Source organism: Saccopteryx bilineata, chromosome 11, assembly GCF_036850765.1.
Source record: "Saccopteryx bilineata isolate mSacBil1 chromosome 11, mSacBil1_pri_phased_curated, whole genome shotgun sequence".
NCBI lineage: Eukaryota > Metazoa > Chordata > Mammalia > Chiroptera > Emballonuridae > Saccopteryx > Saccopteryx bilineata.
The window spans coordinates 71,484,965-71,495,486 of record NC_089500.1 but is presented as its reverse complement, the minus strand read 5'-3'; positions in this window follow the sequence as shown (position 1 = coordinate 71,495,486).

The window sequence follows — 10,522 nt, the reverse complement described above, 5'->3', positions numbered from 1 at the left end:
AAGGAGACACGCCAGGCGGAAGCCAGGAGTCCTGTGTTTCTTTGGCAAGAGGAGAGGAGGACTCTGAGCTGGCCTGTCACTGAGGAGCCTTCATGTCATCCCAGCTTCCTTGGTCCCTAAGCAGCAGCTTCCCTGGGCCTGCGGGAGCCTGGCACCCAGGGAAGTGGCCGTGTGCTTGGTTTTCCTCTGGGAACTTGGGGCTGGGCCTATCAATCTTGCTGCTGGGAAACCCTGTCAAAACTGGGGCACCCAGAAGGGTGACCACGGTGGCTCTCCTGTCACCGAAGGCCCAGCCAGCACGCCTCTACTCTAGCCCGTTGCCCTCAGCTCGGATAACAAAGCCAGGGCCAGTGGACAAAAGCTAAACTGCTCCCCCTTACTCAGAAGGATCAGAAATTCACATTCCTGTAACCTCGGCTGTTTGGTTGGAAGAAAGGCAGTTTACACAGGGAGCAGGAGGCTGGCTTTGCTCACCACCACACAGCCCTCTTCCCGTGTGAAAAGCCCATTGGGCTTTGCAGTTAGAAACTCAGATGGCCTTGAGCACCCCCATCTAACCAGAGAGGTCACTGCAGCTTCCTTCGGTGCCCCACCCCTACCCTGTTCAGCTCCTGGCGCCTGTGACCTTCCACCAGGAGGCAGAAATGGGCCTCAAGCTCGTGGGCCCAGCTCTTGGCCTGCCTGCACAGACTGACTACCTTCCCACCTGACTGGTTTTCTGGAGCTGGGTGCACATAGAATTCCCTGCTGCTTTGTGCAGGGAGCCTCCTGCCCTATGCTGTCGGCAGCCCAGCTCCTAGACCTACCTTCCCCTACCTGCCCTGCAGCGGAGTCAGGGTGTGGACTGGCCTGGGAGCCTGCCTAGTGGAAAGGAATGCTTGGAGGCTCAGAATATAGCTGCTGTGTGGCCGACTCATCTGTTAGTGGAAAGTCTATGCCCCCTTCTTCAGAAGCCAGAGGAGAAAAGCAGCCAGTAGTTGTGAATCCCTGCAAGTCATCCACTAGAACACAAGCTGGTGGGCACATGGGCAAACACTCATTTACTGAGTGCTGACCCTGCGCCAGGCACTGTTAGGAGCAGGGGTTACACGATGGGACACAGAACTCCCAGTTGTCGGGAAAGGTGTGGCCTGCCTTCTTCCAGTGTGAGCTGAAAAGTACACCTACACCCCACCCCACCCCCCCGCAGCAGTGGGAGGGGCAGAGGCAGGCCTTGTTTAGGAATGGCTGTCTGGCCTGGAAGGGAGGACTTGGGACCTGGCCCAGATAACCTTGACTCCACCCTGGCAGTTGCCCCCGCAACCCACGCAACGCACGGCTGATGCCCTCATCCCTAGCAACTTGACCTGCCCCATCTCCAACCCCAGCTGCCCAACTTACCTAAGTTAGCAAGCGGAGTGAGTCAGCCCTGGGTCCCTCACCAACCTTTCGTTCCCACACCCAGGAATTCAGGGTCTAAGATGCAGGTCTGAGTGCTTCAGGCGAGAGAAGGAGACACCCAGGAGCCAGACTTCCAGAAAGAAATTCTAGAGGGCAACTGTGGGGACCCAATGTGAGACTAAGGAGCCTACCTGATCTCCCGTCTGCTGAGGTCAGCTGCCCACCACCCCCCGTGGTGAGATCGTTCCTGGGGACTCTCCCCGGGACTTGCTGCTCTTCCTTCCCTGGAGGTTTTCTAGTTTACCCAGGGTCCCCAGCCTCCTTGCCTCCAACCCCAAACCTCCCCGGCCGCACTTCCGGAAGAGTCAGGGGCAGAGCTGGGACGAGCCACGGAGAAATGTGCTGCATGCCAGAGCCTGTGCCAGGAGAGGGGCCTCCTCCCCCTCCCAACTTGGGGTTCCCCCAAAGCTCCTCCCAGATACGCACAAAAGGAGGGGCGCAACCCTGCATCTCCAATGGAGGAGGTGTGGTGGGGCTGCCGCCTCTGCCGCCGACATTGCCCTTTTAAGAGCCCCCCCCCCCCGGGGCGGGGGCGCTGCAGGCAGGTTCTTGTTGCAGAAACCCGGGACCTAGCTCTCTACCAACCTGCGGGAAAGGAGGAGACCCAGATGCCAGCCAACCTTGCCAGTTCTCATCTTCTAGGTCCCTGGACCTGTCAGACAGAGGTAGGGGGTTCCAGCGACCTCTGATTCTGAGAAAGCCCCTTTTTCTGGAAGGGAAGTTCCTCTTCCACGGCTCTGATTGGTTGGCTGACAAACCCTGCATTTTGGAGAGCTGTCCGGGTCCCTCCATACATAGGACTGGGGCTTCCCTCCCCTAGTAAACCCGCTGTCAGAAATGGTCTGGAAAACGATTTTCCGGGAGGTATAAAGTGCTCATAAAATGGGCTGACCCTTCAGGAAGACTGGTTGCTTAAACCCTGAGGAAAGGAAAAAACTGAGCAACCATTTAGAATAGCGTTCAAACCTTTCCTCCTTCCATCTTATCTAAGGGGGAAAAAACATTTTTGCCCTCCTTTCTCCCAAGCCAGCCCCTGTCTACATGCCCCGGACCTCCCCGCCCTCCCTTCGGCGCCCGAGTGCGCCTTCTCCACTGGCTCCCCCCACACACACCAACCTGCTCGCGTCCCCCACCTGAGAGCCGCGTTCCTGCCGCCCCGCCCCGCTGCCAGTTCCAGCCCATCTGGCTCCTTCCCTCCAAGATAAACAGCGGACACTGCTAGGCTCTGCTGCCTCATCGACATTCGGGCCCCGCCCGTTCAGAGGGAAGGTGGAATGTTCCAGACCGAAGGAACAACACGAGGGAGCAGGAAGAAGGCCTGAGTACCGCCGGGCAGAGAGCGAGGGGGAGGGGAGGCTAGAGGAATGGGCAGGATAAGGAGTGAGTGCCTGCCCCCAAGTACCAGTGTCCAGGTCCCCCGGGTTGCTGGCCTCTCCTGGCTCGTTCTGCATGCTCTCAACCTCTGATCCCAAATCCGCAATCTCTCAGGAGAGACTACGCACCTCCCGTGCCAGCCTCCACCCCACCCCCTGAAGCATACACATCCAGACTCTCCATCACCAGGATGGCAAATCCAAAGTTTCCTGCGGTGACAGTGACCATGGCTCCTCCATGGACGGGACATGCCCTGGATGCTATAGTCACCGCTGTCTCAGCCATGCACAAGAGTCTAGTTCTGCGTGCTGGCTGCTCCACTGTCCTCTGTCAGCCCACAGGAGGGAAAGCAAGGTCCACGGAAGGAGGCTCCTCCAGAAGGGTGGCACTGAAAGCACCCCAAAACAAGGGGCGTGGAGGACCATCCCAGTAAACACATTTTGGATACAAACAAACAAAGCCCAAGTCTAACTTCTTAACTAACCCACCTTCCTCTGGGTATTCGGGCACCCCAAACTCCCAGGAGTCACCCTGGCCGACCGCCTCTTTGTCCCCAGTGGCCAGCCTCACACAGCCCCGCTGAGTCCCTTCATCACTCAGATCCACTCCGTCAGCAGCCTGTTCCTCCTGCTGGACAGGCTGAGACCACCTCCTGCTGCCCAGCAGACCCCAGACCTCCTCCCGTAGGACACCTCACTGTGCGGGGGTAGTCTGTGGGTGCTACAGCCATGATCCAGCCTCCCCTGTGGGACCGCTTCGGATGGCTCCTCCACTTGCCAGATAAAACCCAGACTCCTCAGCCACTGTCCAGATCCATCCAGCTGTGGCCACAGTTCAGATGAACAGGCCCTTCTGCTTTGCTTGTCCCCACCCGGAGCTCTGGGCCCCAGCCTGCCTGACTGCTCACCTCTCCTAGCACTGACCATGCGTGGCAACTCCCCATATTTGTTCATGCTGTTCCCTCTACCTGGATGCTGTTCCTGCTGCCTGTCTGTGGAACTGCTCCTTCCACTTCAGGGGGGGCTCAAATGCCACCTCCTTCCCAAAGTCTTTCCTGACTGCTCTGACCCCACACAGAAATATTAATGAATACAACCCTGCGAGTGCGTTTGTCTGTCCACATTAAATTAGCTGCTCCTTGAGGCCAGAGCTCCTTGTTCACGTGCGTCCTTCTCACGCCTCACCGGGTGCCCTGCCAGAACAGGCCAGCGCTCTCCCCTCTGCTGCTCTGATAAACCGAACAACTAAGTTATTGAAGGTGTTGCTTTGGGATTCGCTGCTCACAGCTCAGCCCCAGGCTCTATCTCTTCCCCTCTGTGCTCAGGAGCCAAAAATGATCTCAGCAGAATCTCAGACAGACTGTGCATCAGTATGAAGTGCTGGCCTGTTGAGCCACCCTCGGCAAACAGCGCTGGCACTGTGGGTTGAAACTATCACAGGGGTGAGGCGTTCGATGCCATCTTTTAATGAGCCGCAGAGAAAGCCTATGTAGCTTGGCTGGGACATCAGGCCTAGCTCCCCCGGCTGCAGCTGGCATGGGGATGCAGTTCTGTGGTTCAACTGAGTGAATGCAGGGCTGTCCACAGAGAAGCTGAGGGACCCAACTGGCCTCCCAGATGGTAGCTCCAGAAATGGAGAGACTCCTAGGCATTCCTCTATGCCACCCCTCCTTCCTTCCTCCCTCCATCCATCACCCACCCATCCATCCATCTGACCAATATTTACTGAGTGCTACTGTGTCAGGTACCAGGTGCTAGGATTTCAAAGCATACATGTTGTCTCTGCTCCTAGTGGTAAATGACTTTACTGCTTGCTAGTGGTAAAGCAGCTGTAAACCAAGTAAATTAACAAATAAATACTTTATGTAATTACAAATTGCTATACCTGTCTTAAAGGGAACATTTAAGACTGCCAAATTCAACAGCTGGAAGGAAGCCAGGTTGCCCAGAACAGAGTGAAGGAGGAGCAGTGAGAAGAGGCTTGGCCCCTCTGCACCGAGCCTTGTGGACCAGTGTGAGGAAGTTGGCTTTTATTCAAGACACTCAGAGAAAAACCCGGCGCGAGGTTTTGGGAGGGAGCAGTGTGCTCAGATTCTGACTTGACAGTATTACTCACTGAAGGACACCACGAGGGGTCCTTTAATCAGATAAATCTGGACCGTGGCACAGCTAACAAAACAAATTGGCTTGGACTCTTCAAACAGTCAATATCAGAAGAAAGAAAGAGAGCCTTGGCCACATAGCTCGGTTGGTTAGTGTCATCCCCAAATGCAGAGGTAGCCAGTTCGATCCCTGATGGGGCACATATAGAAACAGATTGATGTTCCTGTCTCTCTCTCTCTCTCTCTCTCTCTCTCTCTCTCTCCCTCCCTGCCTGGCTCTCTAAAGTCAATAAAATAAACATTTAAAGAGAGAGAGAGAGAGAGGAAACTAAAGTAACATATGACCAAAGGTAATGCATAAACTTCTGGTTTGAAAATAGCAGCTACCAAAGACCGGTGAGGGACACTGAGGCCAGCCAGATGTCAGATCAAACCAGGAATCGTGGTTCCTGCTCCGGGCGCGGCAGGGGTCCCGTGGGACGTGGGAGCCGGTCTGACTCTGAGTGGGAGCTGCACACTGAGGGCCAGAGGCGTGCGATGCTGTCTGTGGTGTTTGTGCCTCACCTTCCCTTCGTGCTCCACAAACCGAGAGAAAACACAGTGTCAACTGAATCTAGGTGGAAGGTCGCTGGAGATGTATGAAACCATTTTGGCAATTTCTCTGAATCTTGACATTTTCCAAAATAAAATGTTGGGGAAGATTTTTTAAATCTAAAAAATGTTTATTAATTAAAAAAAAAAAAAGGTTACTTTGGCTGTTGAGTAGAGAACGGGTTTTAAAGGGAAGTACCCACATGAAAAATTCACACAACTGAATGCCCTCTCTGTGCCAGGCACGGAGTAGGGGGCTGAGAAACGACAGTGCCCGCCCTCAAGGGACACCCCCTCCCGCTGCAAAGAAAAGTGGGGGAAAGTGACCTGATCAGGCGGTGGCACAGTGGATAGAGCGTCAACCTGAAAGGCTGAGGTTCCAGGTTTGAAACATCGAGATCACTGGCTTGACTGCAGGCTCATCCGGCTTAAGCACAGGGTCACCAGCTTGAGCATGGGATCATAGACATGACCCCATGGTCGCTGGCTTGAGCCCAAGGTCGCTGGCTTGAGCCCAAGGTCGCTGGCTTGAGCAAGGGATCACTTGCTCTGCTGTAGCTCCTCAGTCAAGGCACATATGAGAAAGCAATCAATGAACAACTAAGGTGCCGCAACAAGCTGATGCTTTTCATCTCTCTCCCTTTCTGTCTGTCTGTCTGTCCCTCTCTCTCTCTCTCTTGCTAAAAACAAAAGAAAAGAAGTGGGGGAAAGTGAACTGGGCATGCAAGGCGGGTACACAGAAGTCTCAGGTCCTGGCCCGCCTCTGTCTGCTTCCTGGTCATCTTCTATCCCACCTGACCCCACAGGCCAGAGCGACAGTGTCTGGAGCTGCACCTGGCTGGGCTCCCCTCTACCCATCTCTGTGTCTTTTATAAAAGCAACTGAGCCCAGAAACAGGACCAGGCACCAGGATCTCCGCCCCCACCTCTCTCTCCTGCCAGAGACACTGCCCCGCCCACACACCAAAGGTCACTGTGACCTTCCCATCAGCAGCCAACCTCCACACCCCTCCTTGTGAGCTGACCACTGGTCCTAGAATTCCAGCTCTTAATTATCTGCCAATGACAAGGGTCACCTGGCTCTTCCCAATGGGGTCCTGTTTTCCCCCACCAGTGTGTTGGGCACTACACACACAGTCCACTCTTGGCTTCTGCTAAGGTGACACGTTTCATTCATTCATAGTATACTGCATAAGAAGACCACGGAAGCTCTGGCTGGGTAGCTCAGTTGGTTAGGGCCAAGGTTGGGGGTTTGATCCCTGGTCAAGAAACATACAAGAGTCAACCAATGAATGCATAAATAAGTGGAACAACAAATTGATATTTCTCTTTCTCTCTCTCTCTCCTCTCTCTAAAATCAATGAAGGAGGAGGAGGAAGAAAGAGGAAGAAGAAAGAGAAGGAAAAGAAGAAGAAGATGGACTTCTTTGTAGCCAGATTACCTGGGTTCAAATCTCAGGTCTGCCATTTACTAGCTGTGTAACCTTGGACAAGACCCTTAGCCTGTAGGTCAGGGGTCCCCAAACTTTTTACACAGGGGGCCAGTTCACTGTCCCTCAGACCGTTGGAGGGCCGGACTATAAAAAAAAACTATGAACAAATCCCTATTCACACTGCACATATCTTATTTTAAAGTAAAAAAAACAAAACGGGAACAAATACAATATTTAAAATAAAGAACAAGTAAATTTAAATCAACAAACTGACCAGTATTCCAATGGGAACTATGCTCCTCTCACTGACCACCAATGAAAGAGATGCCCCTTCCAGAAGTGCGGTGGGGGCTGGATAAATGGCCTCAGGGGGCCGCATATGGCCTGTGGGCCGTAGTTTGGGGACCCCTGCTGTAGGTTAAATGTGTTTGCTGATCAATTCCTCTTGCCAAAAATGCAGCTCCTGATTCTTCAGGAAGCAACCCAAGTCCCGGCTCCCCCTGGAAGCCTGGCAGAATTTCCTCCACCCTCACTGCTCTCCCTTCTGAACTCCTGTAGCCTCCCATGCTACCCCCTCCAGCTGAGAACCAGTCTCAGGCAAGCTGTATTCTACATATGCGTGGAGGACCCTCAGGAAGTCCTGGAAAAGCCAGGGGAGAGCCAGGGCTAGCCCCACAGGTCATTTCTTCCCCAGAGCTCCACTGTCAGGTGGAAGGCTTGGCCTAGAGCAGTGGTAGTCAACCTGGTCCCTACCGCCCACTAGAGGGCCTTCCGGCTTTCATGGTGGGTTGTAGCGGAGCAACCAAAGTATAAAAGAAAAGATAGATTTAACTATAGTAAGTTGTTTTTAATTTTCATTTTTTAAAATTTATTTATTCATTTTAGAGAGGAGTGAGAGAGACAGAGAGAGAGAGAGAGAGGAGAGAGAGACAGGGGGAGGAGCTGGAAGCATCCACTCCCATATGTGCCCTGACCAGGCAAGCCTAGGGTTTCGAACCGGCGACCTCAGCATTTCCAGGTCGACGCTTTATCCACTGCGCCACCACAGGCCAGGCATAAGTTGTTTTATGAAGATTTATTCTGCCAAACTTAGCAAAAATCTGACATAAAGTACTTGGTACGTAATTATTATTATATGCTTTAACTTGCTGAAACTCTGCTTTATAAATTCTATAAAGTAAAAGTTACTTCTCTACTTTATAAATCACCATGACTGTGGAACTGGTGGGCAGTTAGAAAATTTTACTAATAACAGAGATACACAAGTGGGCGGTAGGTACAAAAAGTTTGACTACCCCTGGCCTAGAAGAGCAGTAAATTCCCTTTGAACAGACTGCAGGATCTTGCTGCACCTTGGTTTTCTCCCACAGAAGAGGGAGGTCTAAAAGTTCCTTATAGCTGGAAAGGTCCATGAAGCAGGCGGCCCTTCCCTTAGGGGTCGAGGACACCACCAGGGCAAGCCCTCGTTTGAGACTCTGTGATGCACAGAAGACTTGGAAGTTTCCTTCCTGCTTCTGAGAAGTGGAAATAGCTGAGGAGGTGAGAGTGATCTGGGGAGGCAGCTCTGGCCTGTGCCCTTGGGGACAGGGTGGGGAGAGGATTAAGGACTATTTGTCAAGCGTGCTTGGAGATGAAGGGAGGGGTTCCTAGCGCTTCCCCAACCTGTCGCCCTTAAGCAGGAAGGCCACTCACCTGGAGGGGCCCTTCCTCCCTGTGCAGTAGGAGGCCACCCCCGCCTCGGTGCTAGGCTCCAGAACAGCGTTCCATCATCCAGAGCCCAGGCTGCTGCTCGCCCCCACCCAGAAGCTCGTTTTAGTACCGAAGGAGAGCTGCGAAGGGGAAACTGCAGTTTCCCCACGTGTTGGCTGGAGCCTTCAGCAGAAGTGAGTCTCATTACGCAAACCTGATTCAGAGGGTAATTAAGAGATGGTATAATTTCCGAGCATTCTGCGTACCACATGGCTATTAGGTAAAGAGCAGAGTGCCCACGCACCCCCAGATCCTCCCAAACCGCACTGGCAGAGGCAGTCCAGAGAGGCAGGGCCACCTCTTCCCCCGGAGCTGCCCTTGGCCTTGGCTGGAAGAAGAAAGCTCATCTTGGTTCAAGGGCAGGGCATTCTCCCCAGCCGTGGGGCCTCTGCCCACGTCCTTCTCCTTGCCCATCGCCACTGTCAGGAGTGTAGTCTGACCGCGATCCTTCCCACTGACCCTGAGGCTCCTCTCCTCCTCTCCTTCCCCCCCCCGAGGAGAAAGAGAAAGGCTGGTTTCTCATTCTTGGTATCACTGTGTGGTCACATGGAAGTTCCTTGGGCCAGGGGCCCCTGCAAAGGGACTTGTGGCTTCTCTACTGTGACCCACAGAGAGTGACCCTGCCGTGACCTGAGTACAGTGTGGAAAGGGAGTGTCTGGTCCCATGCTTTTCACACTGGGCTCCTCCAGACCCTCAGGCTCCACAGGGGGGCCTGGGGTTTCTTGGTTGATGGAGCAGCGGCAATAGGGCAAGTCCCTGATCTCCTCTTCGATCCTGCAACGCTACCTTTATCTGTTTTATATTTGGGGCTTCTACTTTATATTTTCTTTGAGGGGGGAAAAAAAAAGGATTCTATTGCTAAATAAAATTTCGAACACCACTGACCTTATCCGGACCTGGCATTTCAAGGGAAATTGGGGCACAGGAATTTGACCAAGGTCACACAGCTGGAGGGTGGTGGGGCTGGACCAAACCCTGGCCTCCTCCGCAAGCCAGCCCTTCTAACATCCAGGCCCCCTGCTGCTCGCCCCGTGGACCCTGCAGTCCATGGGCGGGGGCCCTGGGTGGGGTCTGAAGTGGGAATCCCCGTCTAGAGCCCCCTTGCCTGGATCTTCCTGGTCAGCTTCCAGGCTGGGACCTCCCCCAGAACGCCTGGAATCCCCACAACTCCTTTGAGTGGAAGGGCCAGTGCCTGGGCCTGCAGGTGGAGAGGCTCGGGAGCCCTCCCTCCGCACGGGGCAGGGCTGTCTGCTGGTCACAAGGTCACAATGCTGTAGGCAGAAAGCGTAGGTAGATAGCTGGACTGTGATGGGAAAGGAAGGAGGAGCAAGAGGTGATCTCTTCAGACAGACGGTCCTGCTGGGCAGGGAAGAGCACGGGTCTAGGACCCAGGAAGCCTGTCTCAAAGCTTGGCTCAGCCTGACCGGTGGTGGCGCGGTGGAGGACGGCCAACCTAGAACGTTGGGGTTGCTGGTTCAAAACCTAGGACTTGCCCAGTGAAGACACACACGAGAAGCAACTACTAGGAGTTGATGCTTCCTCCTCCCCCGTCCCCCCTTCTCTCTCTCTTTCTCCTCTCTCTAAAATCAATAAATAAAATCTTTTAAAAAAGGCCTGACCTGTGGTGGCACAGTGGATGAAGCATCAACCTGGAAACGCTGATGTTGCCGGTTCAAAACCCTGGGCTTGCCTGGTCAAGGCACATATGGGAGTTGATGCTTCCAGCTCCTCCCCTTCTCTCTCTCTCTCTATCTCTCTCTCTATCTATCTCCCCCCTCCTCTCTACAATGAATAAATAAATAAAAATCATCACACATTTTTTTTAAAAAATCTTT